This window comes from Aquarana catesbeiana, linkage group LG04 (assembly GCF_042186555.1).
Source record: "Aquarana catesbeiana isolate 2022-GZ linkage group LG04, ASM4218655v1, whole genome shotgun sequence".
Classification (NCBI taxonomy): domain Eukaryota; kingdom Metazoa; phylum Chordata; class Amphibia; order Anura; family Ranidae; genus Aquarana; species Aquarana catesbeiana.
Genome location: NC_133327.1, coordinates 527,608,319 through 527,625,081, shown reverse-complemented (window position 1 = coordinate 527,625,081; position 16,763 = coordinate 527,608,319).

Here is a 16,763-nt window from a genome sequence, read left to right as displayed (position 1 = left end):
GCACACAGTGTAGTTCATAGTTCATGATATACAGCCTCAAATTATTCTTATCCCCACCCAACACCTACTGACTATCGATACATATTCGCTCTATCCATCAATACAATAGGCTATAGGACAGAGCATAACGCAATAACGAGTTGAGCCTAAAGATCTTTTTGAAACCTTGATATTGTTACAATATGTATTATTATATACATCATAGAATGCTATGTAACAAATAGACTTGTGACATAAGGATTATTCCCCTCTTCCTCCGCAGGGAATAATATCTAAATATAGAAGATCCTTATAAAACCTTTGGTTGACTGAATGCTATAAGTAATGATGGTTAAAACCTTATTATTGGGATCTATCATTTATATTACTATATTTAGCTTATCAGTTCCTGCAGAATGCTTTATTCACTGTAATTCTTAAAGGAACCACAAGATGGCAACCTCTTCTTATCTTGCACGTGATTTACAGGTGATTGGGCTTAAGGCTCTATAAAAAGATTTTAATTTCTCAAGTACAATGTCCAATGAAGTACACGTTCCAGTGAACGAAATGCATAGACGAAGGGTAAGCGCTACCATGCCCCCACATATCTTGATGATCCCCAGGTCCGAGCGATAAGGCAGATTTGCCTACCATTCACACTGGAGGTTTGGACTGTATAAATGGCTCACTTGATATTCACCTGATATCCACCTGGACGCTATTCAGGCTATTCAAGCCGTACCTCACAGACACTATCTCTGTATGTGTCCTGCACTATGCCTGCGATGACTGGACTTTTCTCCTAAATTCAGCAGTATAAGCACCATTCTTTACTGACACTTCGGCTTTAGCGGTGGATATCAGCAAAGTCACTGCTACAGCTCAGAATTATCCATTGATAATAAAGGATAACACAGTAGACTGGAATTGGAAGCCCATCTTTGACATACAAAGATTCGAAGCTGCGATACAATAAGTGTAAGGTGCCCATACACGGGCCGATATCGCTTGATTTCATTCCCCTTCTGTTTTATGCAGCCAAGGCTGAGACTTTGTCAGTTGGTGGATATAATAATTCCTACTTTGGAGCTAACAAACAAGCCAAGTGCTATACACTTTGTCATTGATGATTAGGGATGAGCTTCGAGTTCGAGTCGAACCCATGTTCGACTCGAACATCGCATGACAGGGTGGCTTTGGCCAATTATGGCTCAGGGGGTTTAGTACACGCCCCACACTATATAAGGCCGCCTGCGTGGCGGCCTTGTGCAGTGTGTTGTGGCGGCGGCGGAGAGATAGACAGAGAGACAGTGTCATTTAATTTAAGTTAGATAGAGTAGGCAGGCGAGTCAGTTAGCTGCACTTACAGTGTATTGTGTATATATATATATGCATCCTAGGTGTTGTATATATATATATTCAGTTTAGCTAGATCCGTTCCTGTTATTCTCTTCCTACTGACAAACAGGCAGGTGTTTTTACAGTATTTAGAGCTACCTGAAGAAAATTGAAAATCAATTGTTCCGCGCTTAGGACAGTAAAAAGGAACTGCAGCCCCCCCAAACACAGAAAATCACCTAGGTGAAATTTAAAATAACCGAGATACTCTAATAGGGGAATTGGCGTTGTTCAAAAAATTTTACAAATATATATAAAATAATGGGTATTAAATATATATACGTGAAAATGCACCAAAATGTAATGATATACTATAAAGTGCTAGATGCTAGAAAAAAGTGTATATCAATGAAATGCAATACACGAAAAATCATACTAACAGTGTAATAAAACATCAGATGACATATAATTATACTCTCAACCACTGTGAAAAAGTGACAAAAATACCAAAATAGTGATAATAGGTGTAAAAAGTTTTTAAAAAAATGTATATTGATAAAAAGTAAAAAATAGAAAAAATACTTTGACAGTGTCCTAAAAAATATAAAGACTGAAAAAAGGCTGTAATATATCAATCCAAAAAATCCACTGAAAAATCTTGATGTAATGCTGTGACAAGTGCTCCCTGTCTTCTGTTGCACCCCCAATCGTGCCCTCACTCACCAGAGCGCCTAACCCCTGCAGGGGTAATAGGCATGTAGATTGGGATCCAGCAATGATGTTCCTTAGCAATCGGTGTTCCTCCCCACGGTGTCATTTTCTCCTTTTCCAATATGCCAATGATGTCCTCTTAATAATCCCCACCGAAATATATCCATATATTATGAAAAAAGAGGAGCCTCATAGCGTAAATCCAAAAAGACAATGTTTATTGTAAAAAACAGTTGTTTAAAAATGGAGCTGACAGTGCTCCACCGGCTGGCTCAAAGCCAATCGCCGCAGCAACGGCGTGGTAGCGGCGTGCGTTCCACAGCCTGCCTACCAGAAACCGGAAGTCTCAAGTAAAAGCCACACAGGAGAGACGTATGTGTACCACATGACCACGCCTTACGCGTTTCGTCATCAAGACGTCATCTGAGGCGCCTACTTAACGCTCGGCATCTCTCACTGTTTACCACCCGCTCCAGTCCACGGACAGCAACACACGCTGTTTAGTTTCTCCCCTTGGGACTTGTTTATTACTGTCCCCCTCTCTCCCTGCTGTTTGTATTGCAGGCGGAGGTAATTACTGGGCTTTTGGTATCTCTAAACTGTTGGCTACTATAGGCTTTGGGTGCAAGTCCCTATATCTGCATCAGCTCTACGACTTTACTAGTTACAAGATACATACCCCATTAAATAACCTAATTACTGGTGAGTGAGACACCTGATACTGCGTTAACCTAATAACCGTCTGCCTATTTATTTTTTACTAAATCTAGCTCTAGATCTCTTTGTAGGTTTCAGCCTATTTCTTTTATATTTTTATGAATTTACACGTGTGGTGTTTATCTGCACCCTTCGTTTGTCTAATTTTTGCGGGTTATTTTCATGATTTGTTACATTTATACCTAGTAAGTATATAAATTAATTTTTTCTGCCTCTTCCTTCTCCCTTTTTCCCCCTCTCTCTTCTTCCCTTTCTGGTCCCCTTTGGGTCTTTTTTCTTTCTTCTTTCTCTAATTTTCGTTTCTTTTTCTCTTTCCCTTCTTATCTCTTTCTTATCTCTATCTCTAATATATGATCCATCTTTGGACTTACAGTTCCTTACTTTGATATCCCTCGGTGATACAGCTCAATATGATGTTTTGCACGTCCCCGTGGTGACTCTTCACTGCCCCCTTTTGGTTTCCTATTCTTCGCCGTATCGGTCTAGCCAGCATTAGGTCCTCTTTCTAACTGCACGATCACATTTTTTGTAGTATTATATATGTTGTTTTTTATGGTGTTGTATTTTAATCATTTGTTATGTACTTTGTTAGCCACAACACAGTGTTCACTCCTGAAGAAGCGTGAAGACACGCGCAACTAGTTGAGAACTTTTGTGATACGAATTTATTATTCCTTGATCTGCTATTCAACCGTCGCCTCGGACCTGTCGCTACTCTGGATGGCTATCCTCATGTCTGAGTTGTGATTTATATAGTTGGTCTTGTATAGCAGTCGATCTACTCAATACTTCGTTGTATTTTTGTGATTTGTGGTTTTTAACAATTATTCCTTGTATATGTTTTCCTAATAAATTATCTTTTGATATAAATACTTGATGTTACTGTGCCTACAAAGTCCGAAAGTCCCCCTGCTTTTTCTTTTGTGCATTTCATTGCTATACACTTTTTTCTGGCATCTAGCACTTTATAGTATATCATTACATTTTGGTGCATTTTCACGTATATATATTTAATACCCATTATTTTATATATATTTGCACAAATTTTTTGAACAGCGCCAATTCCCCTATTAGAGTACCTGAAGAAAATTGCTGGTGTTCTTCTGATCCTATTAGTCCTATTAGCTACAGTATTTACAGTTAGTGTAGTGCGTCCTCAATTACCTGAAGAAAATTGGTGGTGTTCTTCTGATCCTATTAGTACCGCAGGCAGCTGCAGTATTTACAAGTTAGTGTAGTGCGTCCCCTGCACAGTGTGCACCTAAAGCTACCTGAAGAAAATTTGTGGTGTTCTTCTGATCCTATTAGTACTGCAGGCAGCTGCAGTATTTACAAGTTAGTGTAGTGCATCCTCTGCACAGTGTGCACCTAAAGCTACCTGAAGAAAATTGGTGGTGTTCTTCTGATCCTATTAGTACTGCAGGCAGCTGCAGTATTTACAAGTTAGTGTGGTGCGTCCTCTGCACAGTGTGCACCTAAAGCTGCCTGAAGAAAATTGGTGGTGTTCTTCTGATCCTATTAGTACCGCAGGCAGCTGCAGTATTTACAGTTAGTGTAGTGCGTCCTCTGCACAGTGTGCACCTAAAGCTACCTGAAGAAAATTAGTGGTGTTCTTCTAAACCTATTAGTACCACAGGCAGCTGCAGTATTTACAGGTAGTGTAGTGTGTCCTCTGCACAGTGTGCACCTAAAGCTACCTGAAGAAAATTGGTGGTGTTTTTCTGATCCTATTAGTACCGCAGGCAGCTGCAGTATTTACAGTTAGTGTAGTGCGTCCTCTGCACAGTGTGCACCTAAAGCTACCTGAAGACAATTGCTGTTGTTCTGATCCTATTAATACCACAGGCAGGCAGCTACAGTATTTACAGTTACTGTGCTGTGTCCTCTGCACAGTGTGCACCTAAAGCTACCTGAAGAAAATTGGTGGTGTTCTTCTGATCCTATTAGTACCGCAGGCAGCTGCAGTATTTACAGTTAGTGTAGTGCATCCTCTGCACAGTGTGCACCTAAAGCTACCTGAAGACAATTGCTGTTGTTCTGATCCTATTAATAACACAGGCAGCCAGCTGCAGTATTTACACTTAGTGTACTGTGTCCTGTGGTCGATGTGTACCTAAAGCTACCTGAAAACAATTGCTGGTATTCTCATACTAATAATACTACAGGCAGGCAGTTGATTCTGCTAGCTGCAGTATCAGTATATATATACATCCCAGCTTTATGCAGCTACATCTCACTGCAGGCCATTAGTATGTCTGGGAGGCCAACAAGGAGAGGCAGACAGTCACAAGCCAATAAAAGAGGGCAAGCAGGCTCTGTGTCTAAAGGCAACAGTGCTGGTCGTGGAGACGGTGCATCCTCATCAGCACCTGGCCATGGGACACGCTTGTCCTTTTTTTCGGCAGCTGGCCATGTTGAGCCGCAACATGCGGAAGACTTGGTAGAGTGGATGACCAAGCCGTCCTCATCCTCCTCATCCTCTCTCACCCAGGCTCAGGGTACTTTGTCTGGCAAAGCAGCTGCCAACGCGGCCTCTTCCCTCGGCTCAATGTCATCAGTCACCCCTTCCCTAGCCCCACCATGTCCTCCTGAGGAGTCCCCTGAACTGTTTGACCACAGTGTTGGGTACATGCTCCAGGAGGATGCCCAGTGTTTTGAAGGCTCTGATGATGATACCCAGCTAGAGGAAGGCAGTAACGCGAGCCCAGAGAGAGGGGGTGCCCAAGAAGGACAGCAATCTGGGAGTCATGTTCCCCCAGATGCAGCATACTGCCAGCTTTGCTCCAGTGATGAGTAGGGAGGGGATGATGAGGTCACTGACTCCACGTGGGTGCCTGATAGGAGGGAGGAGGAGGAGGAGGCACATCTTCAACGAGGCAGGATGCCCTCCAGGGGCCAGCTTAAGGGCAGCTCACCGATTGCATCACACTGCAGAGCTCCGCATGTGCAGGGCGTTGCTGTCTCTGCGCGTTATTCCAAAAGTTCTTTGATGTGGGCCTTTTTTGAGATGAGTGATCCCACCACTGCTATTTGCAACATATGTCTCAAGGGTATCTCGTGTGGCCAAAACATCACCCGCTTGGGCACCACATGCCTGACCAGACATATGTCGACCTGCCATGCAGTTCGTTGGCAAGCGTACCTAAAAGACCCACACCAAAGAACAAAGCGGACCTCTCCTTGCTCCTCATCAGCTGGGATCTCCAACCCCACTATACCATCAGTCCTCTCTGAAACCTGCACTGAGAGGAATGAAGGTGTAGAATTAGGTGTGTCACAGCCAAGTACTTGTGGGAAATCTGCTATCTGCAGATTGTACCAGGCAAATTTCCCTGCCCCAGCTGCTGCACCGCCGAAAGAAGTTCGCTCCCAGCCATCCACATGCCCAGCAGTTGAATGCTATCTTTGCTAAATTGCTAGCACTTCAACTGCTTCAACAATTGGTAGACTCTGCCCCCTTCTGTGAGTTTGTGGAATGTGCGGTTCCTCAGTGGCAGGTTCCCAAACGCCACTTTTTCTCACGGAAGGTGATTCCGGCTCTCTACCAGCATGTGGAAGGAAATGTCTTGGCCTCGCTGGACAGGGCGGTCAGCGGTAAGGTGCATATTACCACTGACTCATGGTCCAGCAGGCATGGACAGATACGTTACCTATCTTTCACCGCGCACTAGGAGACTCTTCTGGCAGCTGGGAAGGATGCAGGACAGGGTGCAGTAGTGTTGGAGGATGTTCCGCCACCACGCCTCCAAAATTCTACTAGTGGTGATTTTGCCACACCTCTCTCTTCCAGCCCTTCCTCTTCTTCTTCCTCCATGGCCTCTTCCTGTGCTGATTTGTCCTCGGAACCAGCAGTGCTCCGTAGGCATTTAAGGGGCTACGCGAGCACTCAGGCAAAAAGATGCCATGCGGTGCTTGAGCTGGTGTGCTTGGGGGACAGGAGTCACACTGGGGCAGAGATTCTGTCAGCTCTGCAGGGGCAGGTTCAGAGGTGGTTGATGCCACACCAGCTTAAGGCAGGTATGATGGTTTGCGACAGTGGCACCAACCTCCTCTGACAGGGACAACTGACCCATGTGCCCTGTTTGGCTCACGTCCTTAACTTGGTGGTGCAGCGGTTCTTGGGCAGGTACCCAGGCTTACAGGATGTCCTGAGGCAGGCCAGGAAAGTCTGTGTGCATTTCCGCAGATCATATAATGCCAGTGCTCAGCTGGCTGACCTCCAAAAGGAATTTAACCTGCCCAAGAACCGCCTAATCTGTGACATGCCCACCAGGTGGAACTCAACGTTGGCCATGCTGCAGCGGCTGCACACACAGCAGAGGGCCATCAATGAGTACCTATGCGACTATGGCACCAGGATAGGGTCAGGGGAGCTTGTTTTTTTTCCCCATACCAGTGGGTTATGATCAGAGATGCATGCACTGTCCTGGCACCATTTGAGGAGGCCACGAGGATGGTGAGCAGTGAAAGTGCATGCATCAGTGACACTGTCCCTCTTGTCCACCTGTTGGAGCACACGCTGCGTGGAATAATGGACAGGGCACTTAGAGGGAGGAGCCTGGTAATGGCTCTGTGCACAGCGTGAGGATCCTGAGAACCCTCTCCCTGCAGCTGAGAGGAATGACCAGCCTGATGAGAAGGAGTAGGTAGCTTCCCTCCCCGCCCCCTGCTCATCACTCTCTGAGGTGTCTGTACGTGTAAGCCAGAGGAAGCCCGCACCTGTCCGTACCTGTGTCTGCCTGCATCCCACCCCCTTCCGCTCCTCAGTCGGACGGGCTAGAAGGCGCATTGAGGACAGGGGGTTAGGAGAATCAGAAATCTGCGGTGACCGGAGCGCTTCGGAAGCGGCGGCAGCTGAGAAAACGGTGCGCCGCTGTGGGCTGTCTCAAGTCCCAGGCGGGGTTGCCGGCTGCACCGGGGAACATCAGAGGAGAGAGCCCGGAAGGAGGGTGAGCGGAGCGAGGAGCAGCGGCAGCAATTCCGGGAGAGCTGAGAGCCGAGGAGAGCTGAGACCCCAGTGGGTCAGATAGACCTGGGCAGATCGTTATCAGTAGAGACAGCACTTGCGTGCTTGGGAATATCAGTGAACAGCAGCGAGCTGTAGTGAGCGTTCCTTTTTTTTTTCTTCAGCCTCAATAACAACCAAAGATAAGTACCGTTTTATGACTTTTTTGGTTTGTTTTTGTTTTTTTTTTTTGTTTTGTTGTGCAATGGCTTTGAAATGAACTGGCAAAGGGAAAGCAACAAAACAAAAGGGAAAGGGAAGGAACAAACTGAAATAGAATGAAACAGAATGAAAGCAAATGAAAGTAAATGAAGGTAAAAGAGTTGAAAAAGCAGAAACAAGTGAGCCAAGAAACATAGTAAGAACAGGGGGGGAACAGGGGAGAAGAGAAGGAGAAGGTGAAGGAGAGACAAGCTAATAGAAGAATTGTATCCCAGCCCCCACCTGGCTGCTGCTGCAGTGTTTCCCTTTCTTGTTGATTTTTTTTTTTTTTTGTGTGCTTCTGTCTCAACAATAGGCTTGATAGCACAAAATATAGAATAAGAAGGAATGCCTTATGAACAAAATTGCGGAGCACACATGCACATACTGGATCTTTACTGCTGAATATACAAAGTATCCTGCTGAACACTTGAACTAGATTGTAACATTGCATTATATTGCTAAAACACTTGAATTATTTTGCTAAATACCTAAATATCTTGGTTCAAACATTAGAATAACAATGAGGATTGCCTGATGTACTTAAAATAGCGACATATCCCTGGATAGTGGGGGCCACTCATATCTCATTAAATATCTTTATTGTTGGACTGTGGGGAGAACGGTAGGTGAGAGAACGGAGTACAAGAAATACTGATAAAAATAAGTCAATTTAAGAAGGCTGGGAGTTTCCAACATTATTTAGAGACTCCAATCAAGGAGTATACTGAAAGGCAGCTTCGAAGAGCTTATAGACACAGTCATAGAAACAAACATGAGGGGAAAACAACAAGAAGCGCGGGAGCAACACCAAAATCACCTAGGACCAGCCTAGGCCCAAGTCCAGGCCCTATGAACAGGTACATACAGCAAGGAAATGGAGAAGGAGAGAAACAAGTGGGGTCAAAGGGCAGACAAACAGAGGCAAAAGAGAAGGACAATAAGGATAAAAAAGGCCAGTATAAAGTACAAACAGAAACCAGCCACCTATCAGAACCCAGAATGGAGCCAGAAATAGGAGAGGAAGACAGAGGAAAGGAGGAAGGACAACAAGGGCCACAGTTGCCAACAAAACAGGATATGGAAAAAATGTTTGCGGCACTAGAGAATTCCCTAAAAGCAGAGATGTCAACACTCCATAAAGACATGGGATATATGTTAACCGGTTCAATACCGGGCAATTTCACCCCCTTCCTTCCCAGGCCAATTTTTAGTTTTCAGCACTGTCGCATTTTAAACGTCAATTGCGCGGTCGTGCGACGTTGTACCCAAAAGAAATTGACGTCCTTTTTTTCACTACAAATAGAGCTTTTTTTTGGTGGTATTTGATCGCCTCTGCGGTTTTTATTTTTTGCGCTATAAACAAAAGAAGAGCGACAATTTTGAAAAAAACACAATATTTTTTACTTTTTGCTATAATAAATATCCCAATTTTTTTTTTTAAAAACACATTTTTTCCTCAGTTTTGGCCGATACATATTCTTCTACATATTTTTGGTAAAAAAAAATCGCAATAACCGTATATTGATTGGTTTGCGCAAAAGTTATAGCGTCTACAAAATACGGGATAGATTTATGGCATTTTTAAAAAAAATATATTTTTTATTTTTTTTAGCGGCGATCGCGATTTTTTTTGGTGACTGCGACATTATGGCGGACACATCGGACACTTTTGACACATTTTTGGGACCAATCACATTTATACAGCGATCAATGCTATAAAATTGCATTGATTACTGTGTAAATGTGACAAGCAGTGAAGGGGTTAACCACTAGGGGGCGGGGAGGGGTTAATATGTTTCCTAGGGAATGATTCTAACTGAAGGGGGAGGGGACGCACTAGGGGAGGAGACCGATCTGTGTTCCTCCGTTCTGGGAACACAGATCGCTCTCCTCAGAGCTGACAGGCTGTGGATCTGTGTGTTTACACACACAGATCCACATGCCGGCCCGGTTAACGGGTAATCGCGGGTGCCCGGCGGACATCGCGGCCGCCGGGCACACGCACCGGGTCCCGAGGAACGAGGCGGGCGCGCGCACGCGCTCCCGGCGGCGCGCGCGCGCCCCCTAGACGGCCGGGAATCCCAGGACGTCATATGACGTCCACCCAGGATGGGAGATCCCATCTGTGGACGTCATATGACTATGGGCGGGTAGGGAAGTGGTTAAACAGAGTGGAAGAAGTAGAGAACAAAGTAGACTCGCATCAAAAAAACATAAAGGAACTGGAAGAGGAAATAAAGAAATTAAAACGGGAACAACAGGAACAATCATATAAATTAGAGGATCAAGAAAATAGAGATAAAAGGAAAAACTTGAGAATACGTGGGTTACCGGAAACTGAACAAACAGAAAACCTAATAGAAAAAATGAATAATCTCTTCAACCAAATCTTGGGAAAAGATGTAACCAACAGAATAGGAATAGAAAGCGTTTTCCGAGTAAAAAAAACGCAATGGTTCTCAAGGGAAACTCCTAGAGACGTAATAGTTCGCCTGGAAAAATGGGAAGAAAAAAAACAGATCTGGACAAATCTAAAGAGGAAAACACAAATAGAATTTTCAGAAGTTAAATATTCCAAGATTTGTCTCAAGAAACGCTGAGAAGACGACGGATACTAAAACCACTATTGGGAATCCTCCGGGAGCAAGAATTTCAATACAACTGGGGCTTCCCAGCATGCCTAATAGCAAAAAAAAATGGAATAAGTGCGAGACTAAGATTTGTGGAAGAGATCCCGGATTTTTGTTCTAAACTAGAAATCCCTTCCCTAAAATTGGAAAAATATGCAAACAGACAGGAGCGAATAACGGCAGGAGAAGACCTGCAATGGCAATTAAATTCAAGGAACAGACACCAGGAAGCGGAAGCTCGAGGAAAATGACAACTGAGAAAACACCACACAATGGCACAAGGGGCCTTAGAGTAGAGGGGGGGGCTGGGGCTGGTGGGCTGGGAAAAAAGGAAAGGGCAAGGACCGGCAAAACACAATAAAAATGCAGGGAGAGGGTGACAGGGACTCATGTAGTGGACAGGGGGTCGCCCTATTAGTGTTTAGGTGAGGGGGGAATAGGGTGTCCCACAGAGCTCCACCTCAGATTAAATAGAGCAGAGGGGGCAGAGCGTGCCCCACAAAACAAAATAAAATGCTCTCAGCTCTAGAAAATATGGGGGTAAAAAACCCATATCAGAAAAAAGGGAGGGGGAGGGTGGGAGGAGGGAAAAGGGAGGGAAGGAGGGGGGGGGAAGGTCTGATCCATATAGATGGTTATACAGGCGCACCCATTTTGAGACAAGAGAAGAGGAGACCCCGTGTGTCCGCTGGGCGCCCCCTCCTCCCGGTCCTCAAGGAGGACCAGGGGAGGGGATAGACCGGAGGACGGGCGGGGAAAAAAAAAAAAAGGTACAAGAATGGAAAATGTAAACAGTATAAAAATACTCTCCTACAATGTCCGAGGACTAAATTCCCGTGGGAAGAGAAACATCATTCTCCGAGAACTAGAAAAAAGTAAAGCAGAAATAATTTTCCTACAGGAGACACATATAACCCAAAACTCAATTACCAAAATTTATTCAAGAAACATACCAACATGGTACCAAGGAGACTCGCCAATAAGAAGGGCCAAAGGAGTTGCCATCGGCATAGGGAAAAATGTACGTTTTCTAATAGATCAAAGAAAAATAGATCCGGAGGGTTGATATCTTTTTATTACAGGTACTATACAGGGGGTAAAATATGCATTGGCCAATGTCTATTGTCCTAATAAGAACCCTAAAAAATATTTGATAGACATAATAAAAACACTAATGGAATTCAAGCAAGGGAAATTAATACTAGCCGGAGACTTCAACTTCAGCATGGACAATAAAATGGACAGCACCTAGTAAGGGACAGAGAAGTAAAACAACTAAAGAAATTAAAAAGATTATTATATGAACAGCAACTAATAGATCCGTGGAGAATTCAACACCCCAGCACAAAGGACTATACATTCTATTCAACAGTACACAAAAGTTACTCCAGATTGGATTACATCATGGTTGAACATAGAAACTTGGAAGAAATAGAAGAAACAAAAATAGGTATAATAACCACTTCAGATCATAGCCCAGTAACGTTGAAAATGAAAATAAAAGGAGAAGTCCTTGAAAGGAGTCCATCGAGAATTAATGAAAATTTATTAGAAGACAGTGAGACCGAAAAATGTATTATTGAAGAAATAAAAAGATACTTCGAGGAAAACGATACACCAGAAGTACCCAAGGCAACAATATGGGAGGCGCATAAATCCGTTATTAGGGGCAAATTAATAGCTATAGGGGCAAGAAAAAAACAGGAAAGGAAAAAAAACATGCAGCAAATAATCAAGGAAATCTATGAATTGGAACGAAAACACAAAAAACAAATAAATAATAAAATTTTTGGTCTACTATCTCAGAAGAGAGAGCAACTAAAAGACTGGATGGAACAAGAAGAAAGGAAGGAGTACAATAGAATAATACAAGAAAAATTCAAATGGGGTAACAAACCTGGAAAATACCTAGCAAATTTAGTAAAAAAAAAGAAGTCTCTTAATTATATCGAGAAGATCAAAAATGAAAAAGGAGAAGTAGTAAACAAAACTACAGATATAGCGACAACATTTCAAAAATATTTCAGCTCCCTATATGCAATAAAAGGACGGGAAAGTGGGAAAGAAGCGAACACAAGAACAAAGATTATACAGGAATATTTAAAAAAAGCAAACTTACCAAAAATAAAAATAGACCAACTAGAAGAACTGGAAAAAAATATTACGCAAGAAGAGATAAAATTGGCATTAAAGGAAACTCCTGTAGGAAAAAGCCCAGGACCAGATGGGTTTACGGTCAAATACTATAAAAAATTTGAAGAACAGCTGATCCCAAAACTATTAGAATATATGAATGCCATAGGAGAAGAAGAAGAAATAAGAACTGAATCATTGCTAGCTCATATTACAATACTACCAAAAGAAGGGAAAGATAAAGTTAACTGTTCAAGCTATAGGCCAATAGCCCTACTGAATGCCGATACGAAGTTATATTCCAAGATACTGGCCACCAGGATAAAAAAACTAATTCCACTGTGGATCAACCCGGACCAGACTGGTTTTGTCCCGGGGAGAGAGGGGCGAGACAACAGCCTAAAATCAATACTGATGTTGCAGACCCCAGATTGAGACCCCAGTTCTATTCCTGTCATTGGATGCAGAAAAAGCATTCGACAGGGTAGACTGGGGTTTCATGATGGATACATTGCGACACTTGGGTATCGGGACAAAAATGATGAAGTGGATAACAAACTTGTATAACGGCCCGACAGCAGTCGTAAAAGTGAACGGTAGACTCTCTCCAAGAATTAAGATGCAGAACGGAACACGGCAAGGTTGCCCATTGTCTCCACTACTATACGTATTGGCCCTAGAACCACTATTAGCAACACTCCGCAATAACCAAGAGGTGGAAGGAGCGAGACTAGGAGGAAAAGAGCACAAGATCGCTGCCTATGCGGATGACATCTTGATGTACGTATCCAATCCAAGAGTGTCACTCCCAAACATATTGAAAGAAATAAAAAAATATGGAGAATTGTCAAACTTCAAAATTAATCCAATAAAAACGGAAATATTAAACATAGGTCTAGAAAAAAAGGAAGTTCAGTTCTTACAAAAAGAATTCCCATTCACTTGGGTGAAAGAATTAGATTACCTTGGAATCAAAATAACTCCTAAAGTCGAAAAGATCTATCAGGCAAATTTTATCCCACTGATCAATGAGGTCAAAGAAGAAATGAAAAAGTTAAGAACTCAGCCACTTTCATGGATTGGAAGAATAAATATGTTCAAGATGATGATACTACCCAAAATAAATTATAGATTACAGATGTTACCAGTCAAGATCCCCCAGAGCTTCTTTAAAATAATTTAAAAAATTTTATTAAATAAAAAAAATATTTATTTAATAAAAAACCAAGAATCAAATATACGCTGATTACAAGGAAAAAGGAACACGGAGGTCTGGCTGCTCCAGACATAAGCAGGTACTATAAAGCCATAGTTTTAACACGAATGTTCGAGTGGACTAATGAGAAAAATGAAAAAAAATGGGTTGAAATGGAAAACACAATAAGCGGAGTCACATTACATAAGAATATTTGGATTCCACGGAAATATAGATCACTGGACACAGACACACATGAAATAACAAAAAATGTATTTGAAATTTGGGACACTATCCACTTAAAGAATGAATGGAAATACAATTCACCATTAATAGCACTCACAGGATCGAATTACTTCACTCCCGGGAAGGAAATATTTGGAGCTCAAGGAATATATAACCCACAATTGAAAGACATCACCAGAAATGGCAAAATAAGAACACGAGTAGAATTAGAGGAAAGGAATGGATGGAAGATGAATGAATGGAATTACAATCAACTAAGGCACTTAGTAAGCACAATACCACATCCACTGAGAGATGAAACGAAATTAACTGCACTGGAAAAGCTATGTAGCAAGGAAACACCATTGAAAAATGGAACATCAAAAATTTATAGTATACTGACGGATTTGGATGCACAAGAACGACCAGAATATATAAAACAATGGGAAAATGAACTGAACTTAAAAATAGATAACCAAAAAGTGGAGAAAATGATAGAAATGGGATATAATAAGGCCTGGGACATGAAGACTATTGAAATGAACTATAAACTAGTATCAAGATGGTATATGACCCCAGTAAGATTACATAAATTTCAACAAGACAAAACCTCTCTGTGTTGGAGAAAATGCGGCCAAATAGCAACGGTCACACACATTTGGTGGGAGTGTCCAACAATAATGGAGTATTGGAAGGAAGTACTAAACAACATAAAGGAAATAACTGAAGAAGAAATAGAACAAAACATCTGGACTTGCCTCTTCCATATTTATAATAAACCCAAGAAACAACATAGGAAATCAATAGTACCTAACCTCCTGAATGCGGCTAAGGCCTTGATTCCCAAGAATTGGCTAAAAAGTGGAAAACCAGATATAAGAGATTGGCTAGAGGAAATAGACTATTACTACAAAATGGAAGGAGGAGAGAAAAGGGATAATAGAAAATGGGAAAGTTGGAAAAAATACAAAGTCTCGGACATTTACTTAGACAAGATGAAAGTAAAAATGGGTGCAGAGCCAAGTGGATAAATAAATAACACAGGGAAAGGGGAAAAAAAAAAAAAAAAAGAGGGAGGAAAAGAAATGGATCAGACACGGGGGGGGGGGGAGGAGGGGGGAAATAAGAGGGATTGAGAGAGAATAAGATAATAATGGGTCCATATTTATAGGCGGTGATTTGTCGTTGGTATTTAAAAAATGTTAAATAATACCCTTGAAGGGGAAAATAATAAAGAAGGGACGGAAACAATCCACAATGATGTGAAAAATGAGAAGAGATAAAGTTTGACATACAAAGTTGAAATAAGGTCTCTCAGAAAATCTTCGCTGACGTGGAATAAAAAAAAAAAAGAGAAAAAAAAAAAAAAAAGAAGAATGGACAGGGCACTTAAGGCAGAACAGAGGGAGGAAGAGGAGGACTTCCTTACCTCTCAAGGCCCCCTTTTTCCAGAGAGTGTTCCTGCATGCCCACCGATCACATAGGAAGAGGACGAGGAGGCGGATTGTGTCAGCATGGAGGTGGAGCCTGGCACTCAGCATCAGCAGCAGTCTTCAAGGGATCACTTACAGTCCAAAGAAACCCATGGACTTGTACATTGCTGGGAGGAGGTGGCTGCGGATCATGTCATCCTTAGTGACCCAGAGAACTCTGGACCGAATGCCTCAGCAAACCTACACTGCATGGCCTCCCTGATCCTGCAAAGCCTGCGGAAGGATCCTCGTATTTGTGGTATCAAGGGGAGGGATGATTACTGGCTGGCAACCCTCCTTGATCCACATTACAAGGGTAAGATTGCGGACCTTACCTTGCCGTCACAGAGGGAGCAGAGGATGAAACATCTTTGGGAGGCTTTGCAGAAAGGTTTGTGCAACGCGTTTCCAGAGCCTGGGAAGTTACAATTTCCTGGTCCTCCTGGACAACGTTTTGCTGAGGCTTCGGTCAGTCACAGAAGGAGCGGTGGAGAACGTGGCCGTTTGACCGATGCATTCAGTCAATTTTTTAGTCCACAGCCCCAAGGTCTGATCGGTTCCAGCAACCATCGCCAGCGTCTGATTCACATTGTGCAGGATTACCTAGGGGCAAGATCAGACACCTTTCCCACTGAAAATCTTCTGGGTTACTGGGTCTTGAGGATGGATCACTGGCCAGAGCTTGCACAGTATGCAATTGAGCTACTGGCCTGTCCTGCATCCAGCATTCTTTCAGAACGCACATTCAGTGCTGCTGGAGGCTTTGTAACCGATCACAGGGTGAGCCTGTCCACTGAATCGGCCGATCGGCTGACCTTCATAAAAATGAATCAGTCTTGGATCACCAGCTACCAAGCACCTGATGCTAATGTAACCGATTGATTTTTTTTGTGTGAGATCCCTTCAAGACTGCCTATGCTGATGCTGAGTGACTACCCTGTTATGCTGAGTGACAATCCTCTTCCTCCTCAATTTTCATGCTGATAACTTGTAAGAACATTTTTGGTTCTGGGCACCACCACCAGTGGCCAAGGCCCAATTTTTCAGCCCCTGTTTAACAGGGGCGTATAATTACAAATTTTGATGCAATACTTTGCAGCAGGGCTCATTCCTGCACTCCAACTAGAGTATCTGTGAGGGGTTGCAGTGTT